At 41.0% G+C, this 11,928-nt stretch overlaps 2 long non-coding RNA genes across 3 annotated transcripts; both read right to left on the reverse strand.

The window, feature by feature from the left end:
- Positions 1-3,079: 3,079 nt before the first annotated feature.
- Positions 3,080-5,004, reverse strand: LOC308076663. 2 transcript variants are annotated; one of them, XR_013932307.1, is made up of 4 exons: positions 4,825-5,004; positions 4,420-4,519; positions 3,998-4,155; positions 3,080-3,354 (listed from the first exon to the last, which is right to left on the reverse strand). It is a non-coding gene; the product is annotated as an uncharacterized lncRNA (long non-coding RNA). The 2 variants fall into 2 exon arrangements; XR_013932308.1 differs by lacking the exon at positions 4,825-5,004 and having other exon boundaries at positions 4,420-4,737.
- Positions 5,005-5,118: 114 nt separating this feature from the next.
- On the reverse strand, positions 5,119-10,747 carry LOC308076647. Its single transcript, XR_013932304.1, has 3 exons — positions 10,633-10,747; positions 8,488-8,602; positions 5,119-5,505 (listed from the first exon to the last, which is right to left on the reverse strand). It is a non-coding gene; the product is annotated as an uncharacterized lncRNA (long non-coding RNA).
- Positions 10,748-11,928: the final 1,181 nt, after the last annotated feature.

An 11,928-nucleotide genomic window follows, 5' to 3' on the forward strand; every position in this document is an offset into this window, starting at 1 on the left:
GGTTTAAGTGTTTTTCAAACTGCTCAAAATTGCAGACAATCTAAGGGCGGAGCTTACTGGTTAACGTGATACATGTGTTCCTCATGAGTCAAGGCACATGTGTAAGCAGGTTTAATGGCTGTCGGCCAAACGAGGCATGACTTTTGCCTGTTTAAAGTTTGCATTTAAAAAAAATCGCTATAGCGCCCCCCTTTGACCAATTGGAGTAAGATTGGTTTCAGTGATATTTGGAATGACCCTCAACATTACCGCAAAGTTTCAAAGAAATGTGAGTCTGCATGTATGTGTTAGGGGCAGATGAATAATTGTCATAAAACTGCAATATTCATTGGCTCATTAAAGCTTCATTTTTTCACTTATGGAAAATCTTTTGCATCAGTTTTTCGGCATAGGTTCAAAGTTCATGTGTAAAACGTTTCGTGCAGATTACTAAAAAATCCCAGGAGGAGATAGGTTTTAACTGTTTTTCATATTATTCAAAATGGTGGGAGATCTAAAGGTCAGAGGTCAAAAGTCAGAGTGTGAAAGTTGTTGATCATGAGTAGACGCATGTGTATATTGAAGTTTCATGGCTGTAGGTCAAACAGGGCATGAGTTGTACCTGTTCAAAGTTGGCATTTTGCTATAGCGCCACCTTTTGACGAAAGATTGTGAGAATTATTTCTTGATAGTTTTTCATGACCATCTACCATATGGCCAAGTTTCGTAAAAAGCGTATGCACGGTTCAGCCAGAACTGCCAAAAGTGGCGGAAGAAAAAAGAGGGGAACATTAAAACAGGTCCAGAGCTGAGAGCTCTGGCCCCGTAATTATGAAGTATGATCAAATCAATACAAGTATTTCTTCATGGATAAAATGTTAAGTTCCTTGCCGGCCATATTTCTGTCTTATTCAACGGGTCATTTCACAACAGTTAAAATGGTTAGCTGTGCAGCACCACAGTGCAAGTCCAGGAGGGCAGGGCCTGGCCCACACACAAAGATTTTTTTTAGATTTCCCAAGGACCTTGTGAGGAGCAACCAATGGGCAAAAGCCATAAAAAGAGCTGGGTCAGATGGGTTCAAACCTTGGATACCTACAGAGTGGGCAAGGCTGTGTCAGGTAGGACACTGTAAAAACACATGCAATGCTATTTCAGTGTCAATAATTGAAAAAGTTCACAATTCTTCTTTTCTTTTCAAAACTAGGATCACTTTTCAATTGCCCAGTTCAATCCCAATGGGGGTCTTCTGCCTAATGCAGTCCCTGACAGAACGAGCAAGCTCTGCATGACCGAGACCCTCAGTACAACAGGGACCCTCAGTATGACATTGGCACCCAGTGCGACAGGGACACCCAGTGCGACAGGGACACCCAGTGCGACGGGGACCCCCAGTGCGACGGGGACCCCCAGTGCGACTGAGACCCCCAGGGTGACTGAGAGCTCCAGTGTGACAGAGAACCCCTGCATGAGTAATAGTAATACAACCCCCCAGGGAAATGGGATGGATCACAGCAGGCAATCAACAGGTAAACACACATAGGATGATATCATCCAGAACACAAGAACATAACATTTTTAATCAAGTGTTATATCATGAACATAATCAAGTAAACAAATAAACACACATTAAGGATCACTTGTCAAACACACAGTTTTAAAAGTTTGTTTTCTTCCTACTGCAGTCAATGATCAAATGAGCGATCCCTGCATGACTGAGGCCATATGCATGACTGGGAGCCCTTGCAGAACACCCCTGGATCACAATTATACCAAGAAATCAACTGGTAAAGAGACATGGGATGCAGTCATGCTAACCCTAACCCTTTTTAATTACGTGTACATGAACACAACAAACATGAACAAAAATATGTATCATACATGATAATTAAAAGGATCATGCCTTTAGTGTTGCATTTTCAGCCCTTTGAACACGAGTCACATTACTGAGCACAATTTCCCCAAACATGCAGCTATGTGTTAGATTTGGGAAAATGTAACCTATTCCCCTACTTTTGACATTGAAACCTTAAAAATATTAATTAAAATGTATGTATTATGAAGATGTTGCCACAAAAGTAAATTATTCAGTCACTTTCTGTCAAAGGACTACACATGAAACATGCACCAGACACCTTCCATCAGAGCCATGCTGAGGTTGTCACTGCCACTGTCCACTTTCCCGATGCAGAACGAGACGAAGAACCTGTACACGAAGAACCTGTACAGGACATAGCTGAAGAAAGAGACAGACGGATCGCCGAACTTGAATCTCAGCTGGAGATCAAGGTATTATTATATTCTTTATTTATAAATGTTTCAAAACCTTCACATTAATGCAAAAAGGCTTCTCTTTTAATTTGCCATGATCTTGCACTATTCCTCTTTCAGAATAAGATGCTTGGCCTGGTCTTCAACACTGACCAAATTCAGTTCCTTGAAAGCAGGTGAGATAATAACTACATCACTACTTACAGTGCTACAAGGCAAGGTGGTAACAGATGCAGTTTTACGCAACTAATTTCTGGGTCAAAGGCAGTGAAGAAGTTTATGTCAATAAGGCTGAAGACCAGAAAGGGAAAGTATGAGTAACATTAGTAAAGGGACAATCCACCTTAATTTGTCAAGTTCAGAGAACTAGTGTTGAATTGGACTCTACATGTTGAAACTTTCAACTATGTTACACTTCTGGTCAGACACCAAACATGATGTAATATCACTTTTACATCATGATCAGGGTGTGGCCGGTAGTGCAGTCAAGTAATTTCAATCTGTCCGGGCCAAGCAACACACGTTTTGTGTACTGTGACTTACATTGAAGTTTTTCTTTGAAGTGTCTAATTACTTACAGCTGGCAGTTGAGATCTCAGGGGTCTGAACATAGGGGAAGATTGGGAGAGGGGATTAACATACGATATTACAATTTCTAAACCATACAACCATACCAATACAGTAAACAAACTGACTGACCTGTTCTTGTCTCTCTCAATTCAATTTTCTGTTATACTGTAGATGTCAAACAACAGAGTCTATACAAAGGGTCCACAAATGGTCACCTGCAACCATAACTAACTGCTTAAAAGTCAGAGTTGCCACAGGGATCAGTGGTTATGAATATTTGAGAGAAGGTATGAGCCCTAGACTTGTTATAACATATTTACATCTTACTAACACAGAGAGACAACCAAGTACAAATTTCGCAAATATCTTTACACACTCTAGAGATGAAATTTCCCATGCCAAGCTACCGGACTCTTAGCAGGCGCCTGGAGGCCATAAAATTCCAACCAGGAATACAGCATGAGATCCTGGATTTGATGGCGATGAAACTGCAGCATCTTCCTCCGAATGCCCGCCTTGCTGTCCTAAAGGTGCCTTAAAAAGAAAATGTATAGTTAGTTTGTATAGTTTCATTAGTACGATAAAATCAGAATGATTAATAACGAATACATACACAGTATAGATTATACAGTATAGTATTTTCCAAAAGACACACTTACAGAACAGACATAAGAGTCGGGAGACTCAACACACTGTTGAACTTACACTCATGTTGCTTATTGACCACAGATCGTTTCACTCCCAGATACAGTATTTTGTTTCATATGCACACTTTTAATGCACTGTAACAATTTTTTGTAATAGATTGATGAAATGGCCATAAAAAAAGAACTCCAATATGATCCAGGGAGCAAAATGGTTTTGGGAACAGTGACCTTGCCCCCCCGAGATGACACCCTGTCAACAAAGGTGCTGACAACCATTCTGGCCTCCTTGACAAAGGACTTCAAACAGGTTGTGGCTTATGACTTCACCGGGCCATCAGTGTCAGGGAGAGATCTCTGGGCCTACATGCAAACCATTATTGCGGCATGTGGAGAGCGGGATATAAAAGTCATCGCTGTGGTATGTTCAGGCTTTAATTTACCATCACACTCTATATGAACAAACCAGTTAGTGACGTTGTAAAAGCTTCATTCTCAGCTTTGCAATTACAATTTGATGTCAATGTTCTTACCTTCTATATCCAACTTCTAGTGTTCTGACATGGACTCGTCCAACCAGGCGATGTGGCGGGAGGCTGGCCTTCAGGTTGGCCAATCGATGGACAGGACCTACATCGACCATCCATATTTTGAAGGAGCATATCTTTTCTTTAGTCCCGACACCCCCCACCTGTTAAAAGCCATGAAAACGGCAATGTGTAACCATGACTTCATCCTACCAGATGACATTGTGATGAAAAACAGCTTGCCTGGTGATACAGTGAGTACATTTACTAATGGGATGCTACTCAGATCAATTACCAAATACCAAAAGCAAATAGCAAATCAATGATCCAGTCAATTGTGATGATTCTGACATGTTACGTCATTCATAAATGTTCACCCAAAATGAGATATAATTGCTGAATTGTGTCATTTTACACAATCTACTTACTTCTGCTTGAAATAATATGTTTTCCAGGTGTCCATGGCTGCCGTTGAGAAGGTCATCTCTGTTCAGGCTGACATGTCGGAAAAACTTGTGCCTGGTCTGACTGCAAGGGCCATATCAACAGCCACAAGTTTTGAAAAAATGAAAGTATGTTGCACTAACAACACACACTTACTGTTTGGTATACTGTAAACAATGACAGTAATACTCACATACAAAAGGCAACTGCATTGCATCTTAAGCCTTGCAGATTAATGTTTAAGTGCAGACAGTGTCCAAAAGGTGCAAAAGGCTTAGTAAATCTGGCCTTGAGTGTATTAAACACTGAAAGTGCCTCTTTCTATGACATACAATGATCAGGTGGATACAGACAGAGTTACGAGTATGTGCAGTATTTTCCATACTTACAGTTATGTTCTCTGCTTCAAGGTTCTACCAGCATGTAAAGTGTTTTCGCACAGCACTGCAAGTGCCATTCGCATGTTGGTGCACTGTGAGCAGCTGCCAAATGAGGCCTTAACCACGGCCTGGTTCATAGACATGGTGAATGACTGGTTCGACTTGATGACATCGAGAGGTCACCTTTATGGTCAGTAAAAGTAAAAGCAAACACACACACACACACACACACACACACACACACACACACACACACAAAAAGGGGGGGGGGGGGGGGGGGGGGAGTCCTGCTTGTGGTGCAGACGGTCTAGGGAGAAGAATACTAAGGCATTCCTTCTGTGTTGCCTTGCTCAGCAATAAACTTATTTTTTTCACCTGAAGACGGAGTGCCTCAGGATTCTTCTCCATAGGCAGTCTGCACCACAAGCAGAACTTTGAGGGAGGGTTATAAATATACCTACCTGTTTCACTGAAGAGCACCTGTTTGAAGAAGCCACTGGACCCTGAACCCAGGCAGTGCTGGCTCCTTCTGTTTGACACTAATACATGTTTGATATGTGCAGCACTATATCCACCAAACACCACTGCTGGGGCCAATTGGAAGTTGGAGAGGCTGCAGGACTTCATGCAAACATGGAATGCCACAGTGTTTCGCTCCAAAAAGAAAGGGAAGCATCAGGGTAAGTGCCTCTGAAACAAACAATCAAAAGCAGAATTAATGGCAGCAGTTATGAGACTTACAATACTAAATTAATACATTTTATTTACAGCCTGGAAGCCATCCCAGACTGGTGTCCGAATGTCAACAACGACCATGCTGGTAATGGCAGGTGCTGCACTCTTCCCAGAGGAACTGGAGCAGCACCTGCCATCAGTTCCCCCTTCCTTCCTGCCAGAAAACAGAACCTGGATGGCCCGGATGACAGGAGAAAGGCAATCACTGAACCACTTCCACACTGGGCGGATCTCTACTGATGCCAATGAAAATCTGCATTCTCAATTGAGAGCAGACAATGTCATCCACCCCAGCGCCAAAACTTGCCGCGCAAGGCTGAAGGCTATTGCTCTTACCCAATATGAAGGCAAGGGCCCCTCCACTGACACCACAATGGTCGAGTATATCGACACCTTGGCCCAAACTGAGGAGCAGCCAGTGGAGATTCCCGATTTGCCAGCTCAGGCAGATTATGAGCAACAACCCCTGCCCTTGATACAAGGGCAGGCTCTGTACTACATTTCGGGATGGGCAGTGTTCACAGAAATGCGAAAAACTGCATGTGTAGCTTGTAGTGAGTACTGCCTCTCAAGCAGTGCCCTTCACGAGCATGGCTACCACAGCCTCCACCCCGTAGAGTCAGAGGCAGTACTCACTACGATCAAGAGCAAGGGGAAACTGGTCCACCCTTCCACAGCTGTCCATCAACAGCATATGAGGCTCCACCACCTGATGGAAGAACAAGAACAGGCACTCCTTAGAACGGAGAATCCAGTGGACCTCATTATGAGGTGGATGGACACCATCACCACCTGGCTCCCACCATGCCATGCAGTCTCAAAAAAGATTGTTAAGAGACTGGCCACACTGAAATTACATATACTCTTAAAGCAAAAAACTAGCCAGTCTGGCGAAATTCGACAATATGAAAGCAAGTCCGCTCTTAGAGCGACTTCAGTTAAATAATCATTTTCTGTTTTTTTGCATTGCAATACGACGCGTTGTGAGCTTGTAGATGGGCTATTTCACTTTTTTTGCATGCTGCAATGAGATGAGATGAGATGAGAAATACTTTATTAATCCCCAAGGGGAAATTATGGTGTCACAGCAGCACAGTGTAACAATAAATAAATAAGTAAACAACAGACAAACAAAACACAACGAAACAGATGGACACAACATAGACCAGGGTCGACCACATGCATTTAGGGAGAGTTCTTAAGCATTGTAGAGTCTGATGGCAGTTGGCATGAATGAGAGTCTGTACCGCTCAGTGTGCATGTTCGGGGGGAGAGTGAGCCTCTGGCTGAAGGTGCTCACCCTATCCTGCAGCTCGCCATAGAGTGGGTGGGAGGGGTTTGCCAGGATGGAAATTAGTTTGTCCCTAATCCTCCTCTCTGCGACCGACTGCAGCCCTTCAATGCAGAGGCCAACCACAGAGCTGGCCTTCTTGATGATTTTGTTGAGCCTGTTCAGCTCCCTAGCCTTGATGCCCCCACCCCAGCATACCACTGCATAGAATAAGATGCTGGCTACAACAGATTGATAAAACATAGACAATAGCCTACTACACACATTGAAGGACTTGAGCCTCCTCAGGAGGTACAGTCTGCTCTGTCCCTTTTTGTAGACAGCATCAGTATTGTTCCTCCAGTCCAGATCCTTGTTCAGGTGGACGCCCAGGAATTTGTCCAGCTTTCTCCGTTGGTATAGCAGGTGACGCTCATTGACGCTGGTTAATATTATATACAATTGTGTTTCTGCGCTCAATTTCAGTTTCAGACAAGAATTTTCCTTTTAGTCCTAAAAAAATGCCGCTTATCAATTAATCGATTAATCGATCGCTAAGGTTATCAACTATCAATTAATGAATTCATCAATAATTTGCATCCCTACCATGAAGCCTTGAATTCATGGAGATCTTTCGTTTTTGTCGCATTTTTTTTTTTTTTTATTGATTGATTGATTGGTGGGCCAGTCAAAAGCCACACTAGTGTAGCTTCATTGATATACAAGAAAGAAAAACAATTTTTTTTTTGCTTTTTCATTAATTTATTAACCTACAAGATCAACATTTATTTTATTTATTCATTTTTTTAAATGTATATATTATTATTTATTTAATTATCAGCTATTGGCCATAAATACTTGTGTCGATATATTTTCGGTTAATTGACCAGCCCTAGTGCAGAGGTAAAAAAATATATTGTGCAAAACTGCAATAGAAGAAAAAAACGTTTCTTCTATTTTGGCATTTCATCTTGGTTGAACCTGACTATGCGCTGTTACTCTTTGCACCTTAATGTACAACGCACTGATATTCTTATCTTTTTTTGCACCTTAAAGGGGTAGTTCACCCCCCAAATAACTTTTTTTCTATTGATTACTCACCCCATGGAGCCTTGAATTCATGGATATTTATTTGTTTTTGTCGCATTCCTTCCTTTATTATTTGATTATAATAAATTTAGCCCCATTGATTCCGGTAGGAGACACAAATGCATTTGTGTCTCCTACCGGAATCAATGGGGACACATTTATTATAATCAAATTATTGGCTTAGGAATGTGACAAAAACAAAAAAATATCTATGAATTCAAGGCTCCAGATGGTCAGTAATCAATAGAAAAAAAGTTATTTTGGGGGTGAACTACCCCTTTAATGTCTAATAACATGTGACTGCTGCTATATTCATACACCTTATGTCTAACCACATGTACATACTGCACCAGATGGATATGTTATGTGTATATATGTAAATATATTTTCTTTTAATTTTCCTTTCTTTTTTTCTCTTGCTCCCCCTGTCCCACCTCTTCTTTTTCTTTCTGGAAATAAACAAACGTTGGAGCTTGCACAAAAACAAATTTCAACAATAATTTCTTTTTACACCTGTAAAACTGTGATCTGACAATAGTTAGGTTGATATGTTTGGCTTAATGTTTGCAGGCAGGTACCTCATATCTTGGATCCAGTGTTTTCATCATGTCTTTGAAGCCATTTATATCAACTTTATATTGAAATGGAAGCATTGCTTAGATGTCTGTCCAGTGTCCACCGCTGACCTATTTTCTTGTGAGGATGGAAAAAAGGAGGGGGGAGAGAAAAACAAACAGTCAATACACAAAAACAAGGACTGCCCGATCAGCACGGTGTGGTCAATATCCAAACTGTATGGTAGATTCATAGTGGTGTACCTTAATATTGTCAACCAAACATATATTTATTTTTTATGTTGGACCCCAGAAAGAGCTGAAATGTGTGATAGCTAATGTTCAGCTAAATAAAGTAATATTTTAGTTCAATCAATGTAAAACACTGTTTTAACACATTTAATGTAACTGTAATGAACTACGGTCTTAAGAGTATTATAACTACTTTCTAGGTCCTCACTTAATACATAATAGTGCCCATTTAATAATTGCTTTTAGATTGCTTTAAGCTGCTTTTTTACCTAAAAAGTGAGTGAAAAGAGAAGGTATGCAGTATCATTTATACCTCAACTCCTATTTAAGCTTTCATCACAGTGTCCGATCGGACCAATAAGATCTCAACATGTCACACGTTTGATCTTGAAGATTATGGCAGCCATGCATAAGATCACTCTTTACAGAGCTTGTGTTTAAACATCAGTAGAATAATTCGAAATGAGACACATGTACAGGAGTCAACTGGCTAGCAGCAGCCTTGGATCAAGACTATCATAGATTTATTTAATCGAATCTGACATTTTGTGGATACGTGTTGTAAACAAATGCGGTGGTGTAAAGTAACTCAGTACATTTACTCAAGTACTGCACTTAAGTACAATTTTGAGGTATTTTTACTTTACTGGAGTATTTCCAATTTGCAGTACTTTTACTTCTACTCCACTACATCTCAGAGGCAAATATTGTACTTTTACTCCACTACAATTATTTGAAAACTTTTACTTTGTAGATTTTGATTAACATTCCAAAACATAGATAACCTCTTTAGCCCTATATACATTTCGGCCATTTGAAAATAGAAGATCTACAAGCTCACAATGTGTCACAATGCGACACATTGTGAGCTTGTAGATCTGCTATTTCTAAGAGTTTTTTTTGTCTTAAGTACAGCACTTAAGTAAATGTAGGGGAGAGCCGCCATGTTTGTAACGCGTCATGGTTTCAACAAGCATGTTTTCTCTTGATTGGTCAATTTTCTCATAACGTCATCACATCAGTATGTGACCAGTGCTGTAATGAACGTGCCCAGGAAGTAGGAAGTATTTTCATCCAGACTAGAGAAAGTTATCGCAGAAAAACTGATTTATCTTAAAGTTAGTAAAAAAAAATCCCCTTGAGTATCTTTGGTCTACAAATATTTCCTTTAATGTTGTCGAGCTAAAATCCACATGGTTGTCTGCATGTATCTGTTCTTCATCAGTTTACATCGTTTTATTACTCTATGCACGTTAGCTCTGTTCTGTAAACAAAGCCAAAGCAGTGGAGCACAGAGCGACCCGATTGTAACACCCATATGTTTAGGTGTAATCAATGGATTTTCCCATGGAATTTACTCAAACTGCTATCCCGGTAAGATTTAATAAATTCCTTACGTTTGATACATTATCTTATCACATCCTTGGTATAAAAACAATGTAAAACAGTTGCTTGAAATGAATATAATTGATTTAAGCTGAAAACGATTTGTTTAATGCCGTTTTTTAGCAGTGTTACTTTTGTAACTATGGCTGTTACAATTAGTCTGATAAGCGCTTAAAATGTAACGTCGGAACAGCGTCCACTTTCGGTTTAATAACTCACGACCTATTTTATCAATTGAAAAACTTTAAGTGGTTTATGATAGCAGACATGTGTAGGTTCTTTGCTTGAAAATATTACATATGTAGGTAAAACGATCGCCGAGTAAAAGACCGAAAGGTGAAAAATGTTACAATTGAAGCGGCCCTCCCCTACTTATAGTTACTTTCCACCACTGGCCATGAGAGCTAGTTTAACAATATAAACAATGGTAATTTTAGAGGGTATATCCATTACTCAAATTGTGTAGGAACACACAAAGCAATAGATAGATTCATTCATGCATAAACGACGGACTTTCAATACTTTACATACCTCTTTGCTGACTTTAGATTGCTTTCCACAACGGCTCCAGTCGCAGCGGTTCCACACAGACTTATTATGATCACTAGAACGTGAGGCTGGAATGGCACTAGTTGACAGTCTCGCGATGACAGCCTAAGCAGCCCAGGCAGAAACGTACTCTGTGCTCTTTAGATACCTCAATAAAATTAAATACTTCCCAAGTCGAAAAACAACCACTCGGAAAACAACCTGTGATATGTCTTCTTTTATATTCCCGGACCGATTATATGACAAAGGTCGCAATCGTCCAGAAATAGTGTTTGTTCACAAGCTGTCCAGTGGGCTCCCATCCACTGCAATGTAATTCACCAACTTCCGGTTGGAGATTTGCCACCCGTCATATATCTAGAGAACGGACGGAAGTATGTCCTTTCCTTTCTAAATCTTCCTTGGTTAACGTATTTGGGAAAATGACTGTGTCTCACCTCCTGTGTTTTACTATGCATTTTTGGCGAGACATGCTATTTTCAACAGCCTATAACAAGCGAACGAAGGGTCGCGATGACATTTATTTTTTCTTTGCGGAAGCACAGTGAAACCCTCCGCGATTAGCAACGATCGGGGGATCGATCATACTGGAGATAAATATTCTGTAACTAGATAAAACAAAAAATTGCTGGCAGTGGATGATTTATGTATCTATTTATATCTGGCAATCTGGCAGTGAATGAGTTAATAAAACCCTATATTGTTTACTATGCACAAGTATCAGTAATACGGATACTCTGTCAAGTAGTGCCACTAATGAAGCAAAGGAGCAAGTCTAAATTGATCTGTCCTGTAAACAACACCCCTGCTGCCAACTAATAGCCAGCCAAGGACATGAACAGTGGTGTAAAGTAACTAGTACATTTACTCAAGTACTGTACTGTAGCGATCGGCTATCGCACACACACTCCATGCACACACCACTACGTTAATCCACGCCCACGGCCATATACAGACTGTAACGTTCAGTCACGCCCCCGTCGCACCCACGTTACTCACATTTTTATGAATGGACTAGCCAAGATGGCGGAGCCCGGTGTCAGTCCCTGTGTGACAGAGAAGCGGAGCAGACGTCCCTGAAAACCACCACCCGCGACCGCGTGTAAAAGTCCGCGTTGTGCGTTGTGCAAACCGTCCGGATCTTTGTGGAGGACACAAACCCCAAGCCGTCAACCCTCGGGAGTTTTCCGTGCCGTGCAGTTTGTTTATCAGCAGCTGAGCAGCCAGCCGGGCTGACCGGAAAAAGCGGAGTGGATTCCTGGATCTGCCCCCCCCTCA

The sequence above is a fragment of the Gymnoscopelus braueri genome (assembly GCF_963280865.1).
Source record: "Gymnoscopelus braueri genome assembly, contig: SUPER_20_unloc_1, whole genome shotgun sequence".
Taxonomy (NCBI): Eukaryota; Metazoa; Chordata; class Actinopteri; order Myctophiformes; family Myctophidae; genus Gymnoscopelus; species Gymnoscopelus braueri.